Source organism: Mytilus californianus, unplaced genomic scaffold (genome assembly GCF_021869535.1).
Source record: "Mytilus californianus isolate M0D057914Y unplaced genomic scaffold, xbMytCali1.0.p SCAF_36, whole genome shotgun sequence".
NCBI classification, from domain to species: Eukaryota; Metazoa; Mollusca; class Bivalvia; order Mytilida; family Mytilidae; genus Mytilus; species Mytilus californianus.
This window is the reverse complement of record NW_026262686.1, coordinates 2,194,118-2,209,393: the sequence shown is the minus strand read 5'-3', so window position 1 is coordinate 2,209,393 and position 15,276 is coordinate 2,194,118. Positions and strand designations below refer to the sequence as shown.

At 32.1% G+C, this 15,276-nt stretch overlaps 1 long non-coding RNA gene across 2 annotated transcripts; it reads right to left on the bottom strand.

The window, feature by feature from the left end:
- Nucleotides 1-318: 318 nt before the first annotated feature.
- LOC127736734 (uncharacterized) lies at nt 319-3,589 on the bottom strand. Of its 2 annotated transcripts, XR_007999146.1 has the most exons (3): nt 3,042-3,589; nt 2,354-2,458; nt 319-428 (listed from the first exon to the last, which is right to left on the bottom strand). It is a non-coding gene; the product is annotated as an uncharacterized LOC127736734 (long non-coding RNA). The 2 variants fall into 2 exon arrangements; XR_007999145.1 differs by lacking the exon at nt 3,042-3,589 and having other exon boundaries at nt 2,354-2,642.
- Nucleotides 3,590-15,276: the final 11,687 nt, after the last annotated feature.

Genomic DNA, 15,276 nt, shown 5'->3' with positions numbered 1-15,276 from the left:
AAAGATTAAGAAATAATCAGACAACATTCAGGAATATCCAGACAATATTCAGATGGATTCAGACAGATTCAGAAGGATTTAGATATATTCAGAAAACATTCAGAATGATTCAAAATGTGGATATCCATACAAAACTTTGAAACTTATACAACAGAAATTCCCCTAAAAACCTAAAAAGAAGTTCTTGAAGTTGAATGAAAATCAATGTGCTTACACATTGATGATGGTCAAATACCCATAGCCTCAAAACAATAATAAAAAAATCCAAATTTTCAGGAAGTTTGTAAATTAATTGATTCAATAACATAAAATTCAAACTTTAAATTTTCGATTCAATTTTATTATCTGATATGGATCTGTGATTCCCTGGTCTGTTCTTTTCCTGCCTCTCTGAGTCTCCAGCTCTCTTTTCTTTATGAGTAAATTCCCTTCAAAATAGAACGGGATCATTTCACATAAAAAATTATATTAAGTAGGTGCAGGTATCTTGTGACCTGAGTAAATAAACTAGAGGCTCTCAAGAGCCTGTGTCGCTCACCTGACTCTAATTAGGTTTTTGAAATCGTATAAAAAAAGATAAAAATCATAACAGATACTTAAATATTGATAGAGGCCAAATTTGGTTTAATATTGCATTCCATTCTGTGGTTCTCTAAAATAAGACATTTGTATTTATTTCTCATAGGGTCTTATGTTAAGCTAAGTCCCCCGCTGGCAGCCATCTTGGATAATGGATCGGCTACAAAGTAACAACACTTGGTCACCACCTCACAAGGAACATTCGTGCTATGTTTGGTTTCATTTATTCAGTAGTTCTCTAAAAGAAGACATTTGAATGTATTTTCCATAGGGTCCTATGTTAAACTAAGTCCCCTGCTGGCAGCCATCTTGGTTGATTGATCATCTACAAAGTAACACTTGGTCAGCAGCTCATAAGAAACATTCATGCTATGTTTGGTTTCATTCTATTTAGTGTTTTTTTATAAGAAGACATTTGTATGCATTTCCCATAGGGTCCTATGTTAAAGTAGGTCCCCCGCTGGCGGCCATCTTGGATGATGGATCGGCTACAAAGTAACAACACTTGGTTAGCATCTCATAAGAAACATTTATGGCTTTTTTATGCTATGTTTAGTATCATTCCATTCAGTGGTTCTCTAAAAGAGGACATTTGTATGTATTTCCCATTGGGTCCTATGTTAAACTAAGTCCCACGCTGGCGGCCATCTTGGATGATGGATCGGTTACAAAGTAACAACACTTGGTCAACACCTCATAAGGAACATTCATGCTATGTTTGGTTCCATTCCATTCAGTGGTTCTCTAAAAGAAGACATTTGTATGTATTTCCCATAGGGTTATATGTTAAACTAAGTCCCCTGCTGGTGGCCATCTTGGATGATTGATCGGCTACAAAGTAACAACACTTGGTCAGCACTTCATAAGGAACATTCATGCCATGTTTGGTTTCATTCCATGCAGTGGTTCTCTAAAAGAAGACATTTGTATGCATTTCTCATAGGGTCCTATGTTAAACTAAGTCCCCCGCTGGCGGCCATCTTGGATGATGGATCGGCTACAAAGTAACAACACTTGGTCAACACCTCATAAGGAACATTCATGCCATGTTTGGTTCCATTCCATTCAGTGGTTCTCTAGAAGAAGTTCAAAATGTAAAAAGTTAACAACGACGACGGACTTCGGGCCAGGTGAGGTAAAAACAAGCTAATAAAAGAACAGAATTCCAATGTCCCCTGTGTTGCATATGATTGTCTTGTCTGCCCAGGGACTAAAATTCCACAAATTCTTGTTTGAACTGTTAGTAATTCTCTATAATATTTCTTTCTATTTCCATAAATCCAAATCTTGACATTGATGATGTAAGCCATTGATATACATTTTATAAAAATCTGGCATAAATTGTACATATGAGTGCTATTTTCTATATTAAATTAACATTTCTAAGAGACTTAACTCCTGTTAAAATAATTCATAACCTCTGATATTTTGACTTGTCCCATATATACATGTATTGCTTATACAAATTTATAGTACAATGTATTAGTTTTCAATGTATATGCAAAAAATGTAGGAATTCATTATTTCAAATATATTTGGAATTCTAGTGCTTTATATTGTCATGTGTAATGAATGTGTCAGCGTTATAGCTAAATTTAAGGTATTGGCTTTGCTTGTTGTTAAATTTAAAGGCTGTATGGTGACCTATAGCTATTATTGCTCTCATCTACATTTGTAAAGCATTTATATAGTACATGTAGATAGTTGTCTCATTGGAAAACATACCACACTTCCAGCTTATTTTTATACTATTAAAACTAAAGCATGTACATACAAGATACTGTTGATCTGCACCATTTTTCTTTTTAATAGTTCTGTTGAAAATCATGAACATAAATTAAGTCATAAGTCTCGTTCACTGACGTCTGAGGAGCCAATTCTAAAAATTAAATATAAGTATCAATACCGAGACCTAAATTTATGAATTCTTATAAAATATTCATCAGTTGTCAAAGTGAAAATCAAAAAGAGCCATCAGAAAACACTTTATTAAAATTTGATGGATTATGTTTTTTTTTGAAAGATATTGGAAATAATCAATTAAAGTTTTATCAGTGCTGATTGAAAACAAAAAGTGTCTTACGCCCCTTTGCTTGGAACCGAACAGCCCATACTGTGATTTTAAATAGAATAACGCACAAGTAACATGTGCAACTAATTTATATAATCGAAGGTAAGTTGACATCAAAGTGAAGTATTTGCGACTGGATGTAAAGCAAAAAATCATCAATTTAATATTTTTTCCAAAATTAACCATTTTTAGTGTAAGTATAGTTAGGAGAATTATTTTTTACAAAGTTTTCATTGTTTTACCAGTTCTATTTTCATAGAGCTTACGCTATATGATTTTGGCACTAATATACTCATTGACTATGCCAAGGTGAAAAAATGAATATTTGTATATTCTTATAAATTGTAAGGTTGCTGTGATTTATTTTGTGTCTCTTCTGTGTCATTCTTACCTCAAAACAATTGGTATTTTTCCACATTATCATAAACACAATGATGCAGATCATCTTTCATCTAACTTCAAACGGCCCAGTTCTTTTAAAAGAAGTGAATATTGTTTTTTATTGGTATAAAAATTGATTTTGTTATCAATTAATTAAAACCATACTAAATATTATTTTTAAACACATGCACATTTAACTTAAGCTACAACAATCTCTTCAATCATATGTATGTTCTCTATAAAATAGTATGTGTGGTTCCAGTTACATCTAAAAAAAAAGTTAGGGTAGGTAGGTAGGGATTTAATAGCCTATCATATTCCTTGTGCCTGTACCAAGTCAGGAGCATGTAATTGAGTGGTTGTTGTGTTTTGCTGTTTGTCATATTTGTTTTTCTTTTAATGTTTTGCATAGTTTGTTCGAATATTGTGCCACAACACCACTGTCCCGGTTGGTGCAATCAAATTTAGTTTAACTCCACATTCTATATGTGCCTGTCCAAAGTCAGGAGGAGCCTGTAGTTCAGTGGTTGTTGTTGTTTCATGTACTGTCATGCAATATCTCTTGTTTTCGTTAATTGTTTTGTAATTGGACTTTTAATTTTCTCAATTGAATTGTTTCATATTTTTCTTGTCAGTACCGATTAAAGCCGTCCATACATAGTATAGGTTTGCCTCATAGTTAAAAAGTGACAAACAAATTTTACAGGAACCTTTGTAATTTCCAGTCATGGTGGATAAATAGCTATAAGTTCAATGTATGGTCCACACACAGGTCACAAAAATAAGAAAAATAGGAAGTGCATAATGACATACTTGTATTTAGTCTTAGACATGTTAGATGCATGATTATTTTTATTAGTTGTTAGTGGCTTTGAACTAGCTGTCAGTTTATATTTCAAGTACTTTCAGATCAGTATTTAGACCCGGCCACGTCCACTCTATGTTTTTGTTAGATGTATTTTATTTGTATCCATGTGATGAGTTAAGCGCCTTTTTCAAGGCCTAAGGCCGTTTGTTTTCTCATTTGAATTGTTTTACATTTGTCATTTCGGGGCCTTTTATAGCCGACTATGTGGTATGGGCATTGCTCATTGTTGAAGGCTGTACGGTGACCTATAGTTGTTAATTTTTGTGTCATTTGGTCTCTTGTGGAGAGTTGTCTCATTGGCAATCATACCACATCTTTTTTTATATACACCTTATCCCTATTCCCGGCTGACCCGAGAATCTGTCCTGCTTGAACTATTGACGTCATATTCCATTGTGGCGTCATATATTTTGTTTTATGACGTCAAAATTTTACGGGGAACCTGTGTGAAGTCCAGTAGTGGCGGACAAATAATGATAAGGTGTATTGTAATTAAAATACTGTAAATTCAGAAATTATTGCGTGCATTTATTATTGAGATATTGTCATTTTAACTAAAGTGCGATTTTTTAATTTTGCGATATTAAGACAAATCCTGTTTACTTCATATACAAAATTTCAAAATCATTAATGCGATTTTAAATTATTGCGATTACAACCCTGTCGCATTTTTCGGAATAATAAAAACATCGCATTAATTTCTGAATTAATAGTAATACTTTTTGTGAAATCTTTATTAAAAATCAGTACATTGTCATTGACCTATTCAGGCTATTGTTCCTTACTTTGATGTCATTTGGTCTCCAGTAGCAGTGAAGAATTGTCTCATTGGCAATCAAACCGGATCTTCTTATTTTTATATTGACATTATTGTATATTAACTATTGTAGTCGTAGAGGGTGGTAAAGGGTTATTTTTGTGAAACATGTTTTGCCATTTTTATTTCACGTGCAGCTGTGAAAAAGGTTTGTTATTCACCGTGTTTCGTGAAATCGGTAAAAAGATCAACGTGCAAGAAATTTTTAATTGTTCGTTCATCGTGAAATGGTGATTTTATTTTGCGTTCTTCCGTGCAGATACCCACCCCCCTTTAACGCCCCTCATTGAATGGTAAGTTCAATTTCATTGCTTTTCTGTGACACCTTGCTTCCGCTCAGCAAGATTTGGACTATGTTTACCCATATTATATTACATGTTGTTTTGAATTTTGCATTGAATAAATATTTTATAATCTGACTGACTGTATAAGCCATTAAGGGAACGACCATTCAATATTCTGTTACAGGAGGAGGCAGGATGAATTTTGGAATATTTATTTTGTGATTCCTGATTGTTTTATTTTTTTGTTGTAAAAAAAAATATTTTCACACATATTAAAGTCTTAAATATCTTTTATTTTGGTGGGTAAAATAATTTTTCATTCTGATATCTTTAAGGGCAAGGCAAGATTATTCATTTTCCAAATCCACTGCTCCCACCCACAATATTAAATGGCCGTTTCCAAATAAAAAAAACTGTCATTGAAATGGACTCATACCCGTTCAGGTTGGCGTTTCGTTGGGGACATCATTATTGACATTGTTCTTAGCCTGTGCAGGCTGTGGTGGATAGTTGTGATCAGTTGTATGTGCGGTTGGATTGACACTGACAGTTCACAAGTTGTAGTCAATTTTCTGGGCAAGTTGAAAACCATCTTCTGAATGGCAGACCACATCTTTTCCTATGATTATGAAGCTGTTATATACAAAGGTTCTTGTTTATCTGTTCTGCAGCGTTCTTTCGTCGTCTGCGTCACAAGATTTAGATCTCAGCAGTGTTTTAACATGAAAACCGACTCCGAATCATTTTCCGGATTGTAGACTTTTACGCTCACCGATTACTATTAAATCGTCGGGAATAAATAAATCGTACAAGGAAAATCTTACCTAATTTCTGAATCTAATATAATACACGTGTTATAGAAGTCTTAGCTTACTTGTATGATTAATTTGTGGAGGTTTTCAAGCAATTTACTATTAATATCCGTCTACTAGTACTACTGAAATTTTCAGTATACAGATATGGATAGTTAATTAACCGACGTTATATACGTTTATAATGTATTAACTGGGACTATTATACTAACTGTTCTTCTTTTTCCGAATACGGGAGTAGAGTCCTAGGTGGGAGTGTAAAACTTCCCGGAACCTATGTGCTATGTACATATGGACTTAATTAAAATTAATATAATAAGGAAAAATAGTTAACAATAACATATATATATATATATATATATATATATACATTATGTACAGTGGCATGGTAGTTTAATAAGTTGTTGTGGGTCCTTCAAATGTTATTGTAATAGTCCTAGGTATTTACCACAGACGTATTTTACGTAGGAAGTTATACAAATGGACAGGAAAAACAGGATTTTTTTAGGCATTTATCATAAAAACAATTAACCTGCTAACCGAGTTTCTGTGAGAAAAACGGCCTGGAGTCCGAACATCAAATCTGGTTGGGTACCAAATCGTTTGTATAGACTGTCCCTGTGCGAACTGATCGTATATAATCCACTTTATAATAAAAGGCAACTTTTAAAAACGTCATCATCTTTTCCCTATTGGAGCCTCAACGATAATTGATTCCTGTCAATCAAGTAAACATTTAACCCGGTATCTTAATTTCCCACCAATCTTACCTCGTGCAGTCTACACGCTTTTGTATTTCGATGTCAGTTATGTTTAACATTTCTATTTTGAAAGCGATGTCAAGTCCCAATGCTCAAGCAGTTGAATGTATAATTTATGCAATACACAAATCGTATCAAAAACGAAATTTTTGTAAGCGATGTAAAGTTAGTTGATAGCATAATTTCTGCAATAAATATTACCTTTTAAAAACGGAAATGACTTATACTTAGTAGATCAATGATTAAAATTTTGATCTTTTTGGGAATTTTCAAACTTGTCGGTGAAAAAACCCAATGAATAACGGGCGATCTGAATCTGATGAAAACTGTTTGTTATTCACCCAAACTTTTATATTTGTTGAATTTATTGAAAACAAAACATTGCTGATGAAAGCAGTGCCGAAATTTTTCTTTAAAAAAAGAAATACGATATTGGAATGTTATCAGTGAAACTTGGCTTACACTTTTTATCTCATGATCTAGAAATAGCAGTAGAAAAAATTCCGTAATTTTACTAATAAAGGAGCTATTATTTGATGTTTAGGGGAGGGTTAGGATGGAATTTGAAAAAAAGAGTTTTGAGCACAAAAAAAGACACGATGAGCAACTTGGCAAAAAAAGGCAGGACGAAAATTTATACAAAAATTCAGGATAAGAAAATGGCAGGACTGATGATCACTGATTAGATCGAAAATAAGTATTCAGGACGGAGATTACAACTAAATAAAATGCAGGACAACATTTTTCATCCTAGCCCCACCCCCACCCCTAATAATCAAATAGTAACTCCATATATACTGTGCCGCTTTCAATGGGTATCTTTCAATTAGATCGGATCCAAATTGTATATATGTGATAATCTGGGAACTATGTTCCTGGTGATAACTAAGAAATAAATGAATGACGATGAACGCGGTTTTTAATACCAGCAGCACCTCTGTACCTAAATTGGGTCACTTCTTAGGAATTTCGAATATATCAATGGGGTCCTATTTCACGGATCAACGTGTTTGTTAAATGCAATGAAACAGATATAATTGCTAAGAACGACTTTTCTCTTTGTTTTATATACAAAATGGCATTCCTTTTATTCAGTTATCCTTGATATTTTTGCACATCGAAAATTTCGTTATACACAGGAATACAGAAACGATAAAACATTCCTACAGTTTCGTCTCTCCTTGAAGAAACAAAAAATCGAGACATATATATAGGTGTGCTGTTTCCGGCATCAACGGCGGCAGTGGCTTTGAACGTATTACAAGTTAATTTGTGACTGTGAAACTTTTGCTTAGTTTACATGTATTAGTTTGATAAGGTCAGTTTATGGGGAACCACTAGTGGTAGGTCAATGATATTTGGTATGCAGTTAAACTAGCATTGGTGCATTTCATTTCCATGGAAATTATTTGACCCTGTACCCTCTGTCATAGTCTATTGACTTTGAAACTTTTGCTAAGTCTTCATGTATTAGTTTGTGATTAGGTCAGTTTATGGGGAACAACTTGTTGAACTAGCATACTAGTACATACATCCTCATTTCCATTGTGATTATTTGACCCTACCCCCTCAGTCATGGTCTATAGATTTTGAAACTATTGCTTAGTTTACAACTGTATTAGTTTGTGATAAGGTCAATTAATGCATGGGGAACGTATTGTGATATGTCAATGATATTTGGTATGCAGTTTAACTGGTATTGGTACATCTCATTTCCATGGAGATAATCTGACCCTGCTCCATCTGTCATGGTCTATTGATAATTGGTATGCAAATTATTTATTAGCATTGGCACATTTCATTTCCATGGAGATTGTTTGGCCCTGTACCTTCAGTCATGGTTCATTGACTTTGAATATTTTGTATTACTTACATATTAAACTATTACTATTTTGATTTCAACATTTGCATTTTAGTGTCAACATAACAGAAAGGTTAGTCATCTCTGTGTCAACAATTTATTAAACATAGTTCTGACACATTTAGAAAAATTAAGACATTTTTCAGAAATTCTGAATTTGTCTGAATCATATTCTTACTGATACAGACAGATTCTCAATTCGTCTAACATTCTTGAACATAATTCTGACACTTTCAGAACAATTCAGACACTTTTCAGAAGTTCTTAATTTGTCTGAATAAAATTCTTATTGATTCAGAAATATTCAGCAAAAATTCAGAATTGTCAGCATTAATTCAGAATAGAAATATCGGGATTCAAAAAAATTCAGACACCATTTATCATATAAGATAATTTCAGAAAAAATTCAGACATTTTCAGACAAATTCAGACAATACTCAGAATTTTTTTTTCATGAGGGCTGAGTTTGGTGTATTGCTGTCAAATTTAAGGATTAAATTAATCTAGGTCCAGAAAGCTTGAATTTGCAGTTCGGACTATATTCAGATAGTACACTTTAAATCTTTTTATAACTTTTTCAAGTCAACTTGGATTTTCATCAAACTATACAGCTATCTTGGTAACATATTGATCTTACTGAATCAAAGGTCATTATGTAGTTTGGTGTATTGCTGTCAAATTTAATCTAGGTCAAAAAAGCTAGGATTTGCAATTTTGGACAAAATTCAGCATTTGAGATAGTTCGGACTATATTCAGATAGTAAACTTTAATTCTTTTTTTAACTTTTTCAACTTAGATTTTCATTTAACTATACAGCTACCTTGGTAATATATTAATCTTACTGAATCCCAGGTTGTTAAGAAGTTTGGTGTATTGCTGTCAAATTTAAGAATTTACTTAATCTAGGTCCAAAAAGCTAGGATTTTCAGTTCAGACAAAATAGAGATAGTACACTTTAATTTTTTTTATAACTTTTTCAAATCAACATGGATTTTCATCAAACTATGCAGCTATATTAGTAATATATTGATCTTACTGAATCACAGGTCATTATGTAGTTTGGTGTGTTGCTTACAAATTTCTAGGTAAAAAAAGATTGAATTTGCAGTTCGGACTATATTCAGATAGTACACTTTAATTTTTTTTATAACTTTTTCTAATCAACTAGGATCTTCATTAAACTATACAGCTATCTTAGTAATATATTGATCTTACTTAATCATAGGTCATTATGTAGTTTGGTGTATTGCTGTCAAATTTAAGGATTAAATTAATCTAGGTCCAGAAAGCTTGAATTTGCAGTTCGGACTATATTCAGATAGTACACTTTAAATCTTTTTATAACTTTTTCAAGTCAACTTGGATTTTCATCAAACTATACAGCTATCTTGGTAACATATTGATCTTACTGAATCAAAGGTCATTATGTAGTTTGGTGTATTGCTGTCAAATTTAATCTAGGTCAAAAAAACTAGGATTTGCAATTTTGGACAAAATTCAGCATTTCAGATAGTACACTTTAATTTTTTTTATAACTTTTTCAAATCAACTTGGATTTTCATCAAACTATGCAGCTATATTAGTAATATATTGATCTTTCTGAATCACAGGTCATTATGTAGTTTGGTGTGTTGCTTACAAATTTCTAGGTAAAAAAAAATTGAATTTGCAGTTCGGACTATATTCAGATAGTACACTTTAATTTTTTTTATAACTTTTTCAAATCAACTAGGATTTTCATCAAACTATACAGCTATCTTGGTAATATATTAATCTTACTGAATCCCAGGTTGTTAAGAAGTTTGGTGTATTGCAGTCAAATTTAAGAATTTACTTAATCTAGGTCCAAAAAGCTAGGATTTTCAGTTCAGACAAAATAGAGATAGTACACTTTAATTTTTTTTATAACTTTTTCAAATCAACTAGGATTTTCATCAAACTATATAGCTATCTTAGTTAGATATTGATCTTACTGAATCATAGGTCATTATGTAGTTTGGTGTATTGCTGTCAAATTTAAGGATTAAATTAATCTAGGAAAAAAAAAGTTGAATTTGTATTTCGGACTATATTCAGATAGTACACATTAAATCTTTTTATAACCTTTTCAAATCAACTTGGATTTTCATCAAACTATACAGCTACCTTGGTAATATATTGATCTTACTGAATCAAAGGTCATTATGTAGTCTGGTGTATTGCTGTCAAACTTAATCTTTCAGCCTACCACACCAGCAGCATTACACTTTCAACCTTCCACACCTTCCTGAATTTGACCCAGTCTTGACAAGCTTCACACAAGATGACGTCAGGTCCCTGTTCCACTTCGAAGTAGAGGAAGACAGTGCGTAAAAACGTTTTATTTTTATCTGTATAGTTATTTATGTTTAGTTAAAACTATGGTAAAAAAGAAATGTGATTGTTCATGTTGGTATAAGCCAATGCAGGTATGTCCGATTATTTGTATGACTATTATGTGGGTGGCAACGGTATGTATGTATGACAATTTTTTATGTATATATGCATGTAATCCTTCAGTGTGTGTTAGCAACTGTAAATACAGTATGTGTGTATTTATGTATGTATGATTGTATATTACCGCATGTTTGTTTATGAATGTATTAAACAACTTTATACTTAAGTAGTACACGGTGTTCTGTTCTTTATCTGCATTTATTTTGGGTCATCATGTTGACCAAAACAGTATTTCTGTCCACTACTCACACGTATCGCTTCATGTATTTCGTTGGAGTTCGTATTCCCCACGCTTTACTTTTCAGTGTTTTATGTTCGTACGTCTCTCTCTGGGTTTGTTTGTTTACCAGTCTTCTCGTTTACATATTGTCCTTTGGATAATGATTTCAATTTCCTTTCTGACATTGTTTGATATGTATTTAATACACATGAAGAGGGATATCCGAACACGGGAAACACACAGAACTAGTACTTACACATGACAACAGGTTATTGGTTTATGGTCGCCATCATGAACTGATTGGCTATTGTAACAAAAGTCTGTCACAAATTATAAATGATATTCTTCCTAAGTCCCAACTAACCCTAATCATTACCAGACTGAACACAGAAATAACACGACGGGTGCCGTATACGATGCAGGAAATGTTTACCCTTAGGGAGCACTTGATTTCACTGTCGGTTTTCAGTGTAGTTCATGTTCTTTCGTATTTAATAATATTGTTCTAAATTTCCTTTGTTTACTCCTAGGTTTTGATTGTCTCATACCATAATATATTTCGATAAAGACGGGCGTAGAAAAATAAGATTTTATATGAGTGCCGAAGTAACTCTCCATCTAACACCAAGTAGCAACTTGACAGTCAGAATATTCCCATCTGAATTGATGCATTTCAGTCTGATTATATATATTTTTTTTTTAATTATCCATTTCATTGAATTAGATCAAACAAATTGTCATCTTATAATCATCCCATGGTGAAACAGCGGCTCATATTGTAGGAAATTAATGCATGCTAATAAAAGAAAGAGGACAACAGACTACCTTTATTTATGAATTACAACATGCATGTCAGATGCCTTTTTGGAACTATATACATGAAATGTGAAATGAAATAAGTTGGAAAATATGTATTGTCACAACGTATATAAATAATGTATAAAATAAATAATGCACACAAAGAATAAGAGAAATAAAAGTTAAAATGTCACACTGTCAAACAGACAGGCATCATGATTGTCTTAATTCATGATTGTACAAAAACATATGTTTAAAAAGAAATGTTGAACGTAACAATGCTCAAATGTTTATGGCCAGCTGGATATCCGTGGACGTGATGGTCGTTCTTTTGGCGTTAATTGCTCACAAGTCACTGTCTGTAAACAATCCTACAAGGTAAGCTTCATCATTGGCTTCCTAAAACAAATATGTAAAATGATAATGAGGAGTACAATTTGTGTTATATGTTAATAATGTACAGAATTAATCGTAAAATATAGAAATGTTTACGCTCATGTCTTATAACATTGTATGTCATTTTGCAATTGAAATGTAATAAACTCAAATGCTCTGTAAATGAAATAAAATGCTTAACAGGTCGCACCTTTAAACGACCACAGATGTCGAACATTGAACATTTGGGCCAAGCATAAACACTACATTCAAGCTTGATACAGCTTTAAATTTGAATTGTGATTACATATTTAACACACCATATGTATCTAACACAGAATGAATGTGGTCAAAGAACGCAACAAATTGAAATTGGACCTATTGGTCAATATATAAGTTCAAGACATAATGCAGACATTTACAGCTAAAATTAAAAAACTATATGAAAAGGTTATATACCGGGAAGGTCTTTCTTTCAATGAGGGGAGCCACGATAATAAACTGAAGAACTATTTATAATTTGTGAAGTTGATACGGAATATTTGTCAAGTAGGTATTGGTACCTTCCGGTAAACTTTATGAGAACAAAGACGAGACGTTCTTTGACTAAACCTTGTGTCATAAACTTGTAAGATTCTGTTCACACCAAAATTAACTTTCAGTAATCATGTTCACACCAGAAAATGATTTCAGCGTCATGTTCACACCAGAAACTGATTTCAGGGTCGTGTTCACACCAGAAACTGATTTCAGGGATTGTGTTATTGTGTACGGATAATACATCGGGGATAAACTTCGTAAAAAGGTAAGTTATATTGATCTGTTATAGCAAATTACTAGCCCATAGTTAGCGTATACGCCAATGAACATGAATTGTAATTAATTAATCTACAATATTACTGAATTAACTGTCATGGGGATTCAGTTTTTATGGGGAAAAATACTTCTCTAAAAAATTCGTTCTTCTTTTCCGTAACAAAATGTATAGATCTTTGTAAGGATGGTCACTAATTGTATCAGTTATAGATAAATATAACGGCATTTTCTATTCCCTGATAACATGAAATTTGTTGTCATGTATTTTATATTTAACATTACATTTAGTAATTGGGTTTTCCTGAAAGCAATTTCGGTGTGAACATAAATACATTTTAAAACGATTATCTTTTTCCAGACTAAATTATATCAGAAAAAATATATTGACAGCCTATACAGACACGAATACTTTCAAATTATGTTGTTACAACAGTATTGAAGATAAGACTGACCTGTTTGTATGCTTTATTTTCCGTTATGTCTGTCACTGCTGAAATTAATTTCTGGTGTGAACATGATATGTCTGACTACCGGTAAGATCATTCTTTCAATGAGGGTAAGCACCATAATACATTGAAGAACTACTTCAATAATATTGATAGACTAGTAAATTAATCTAGGTCCAAAAAGCTTGAATTTGCAGTTCCGACTATATTCAGATAGTACACTTTAAATCTTTTTATAACTTTTTCAAATCAACTTGGATTTTCATCAAACTATACAGCTACCTTGGTAACATATTGATCTTACTGAATCAAAGGTCATCATGTAGTTTGGTGTATTGCTGTCAAATTTAATCAGGTCAAAAAAGCTAGGATTTGCAATTTTGGACAAAATTCAGCATTTCAGATAGTACACTTTATTTTTTTTTATAACTTTTTCAAATCAACTTGGATTTTCATCAAACTATGCAGCTATATTAGTAATATATTGCTCTTACTGTATCACAGGTCATTATGTAGTTTGGTGTGTTGCTTACAAATTTCTAGGTAAAAAAAGATTGAATTTGCAGTTCGGACTATATTCAGATAGTACACTTTAATTTTTTTTATAACTTTTTCAAATCAACTAGGATTTTCATCAAACTATACAGCTATCTTAGTAATAGATTGATCTTACTAAATCATAGGTCATTATGCAGTTTGGTGTATTGCTGTCAAATTTAAGGATTAAATTAATCTAGGTCCAAAAAGCTTGAATTTGCAGTTCGGACTATATTCAGATAGTACACTTTAAATCTTTTTATAACTTTTTCAAATCAACTTGGATTTTCATCAACCATTATGTAATTTGGTGTATTGCTGTCAAATTTAATCTAGGTCAAAAAAGCTAGGATTTGCAATTTTGGACAAAATTCAGATTGTACAATTTAATTTATTTTATAATTTTTTCAAATCAACTTGGATTTTCATCAAACTATGCAGCTATTTTACTAATATTTTGATCTTACTGAATCACAGGTCATTATGTAGTTTGGTGTATTGCTGTCAAATTTAAGAATTTAATTAATCTAGGTAAAAAAAGGTGGAATTTGCAGTTCGGACAATATTCAGATAGTACACTTTAATTCTTTTTTTTAACTTTTTCAAATCAACTTAGATTTTCATTTAACTATACAGCTACCTTGGTAATATATTGATCTTACTGAATCCCAGGTTGTTAAGAAGTTTGGTGTATTGCTGTCAAATTTAAGAATTTACTTAATCTAGGTCCAAAAAGCTAGGATTTTCAGTTCAGACAAAATAGAGATAGTACACTTTAATTTTTTTTATAACTTTTTCAAATCAACTAGGATTTTCATCAAACTATATAGCTATCATAGTTATATATTGATCTTACGGAATCATAGGTCATTATGTAGTTTGGTGTATTGCTGTCAAATTTAAGGATTAAATTAATCTAGGTAAAAAAAGGTTGAATTTGCATTTCGGACTATATTCAGATAGTACACTTTAAATCTTTTTATAACTTTTTTCAAATCAACTTGGATTTTCATCAAACTATACAGCTACCTTGGTAATATATTGATCTTACTGAATCAAAGGTCATTATGTAGTCTGGTGTATTGCTGTCAAACTTAATCTTTTAGCCTACCACACCAGCAGCATTACAGTTCCAGCCTACCACAACAGCAGCATTACACTTTCAACCTTCCAC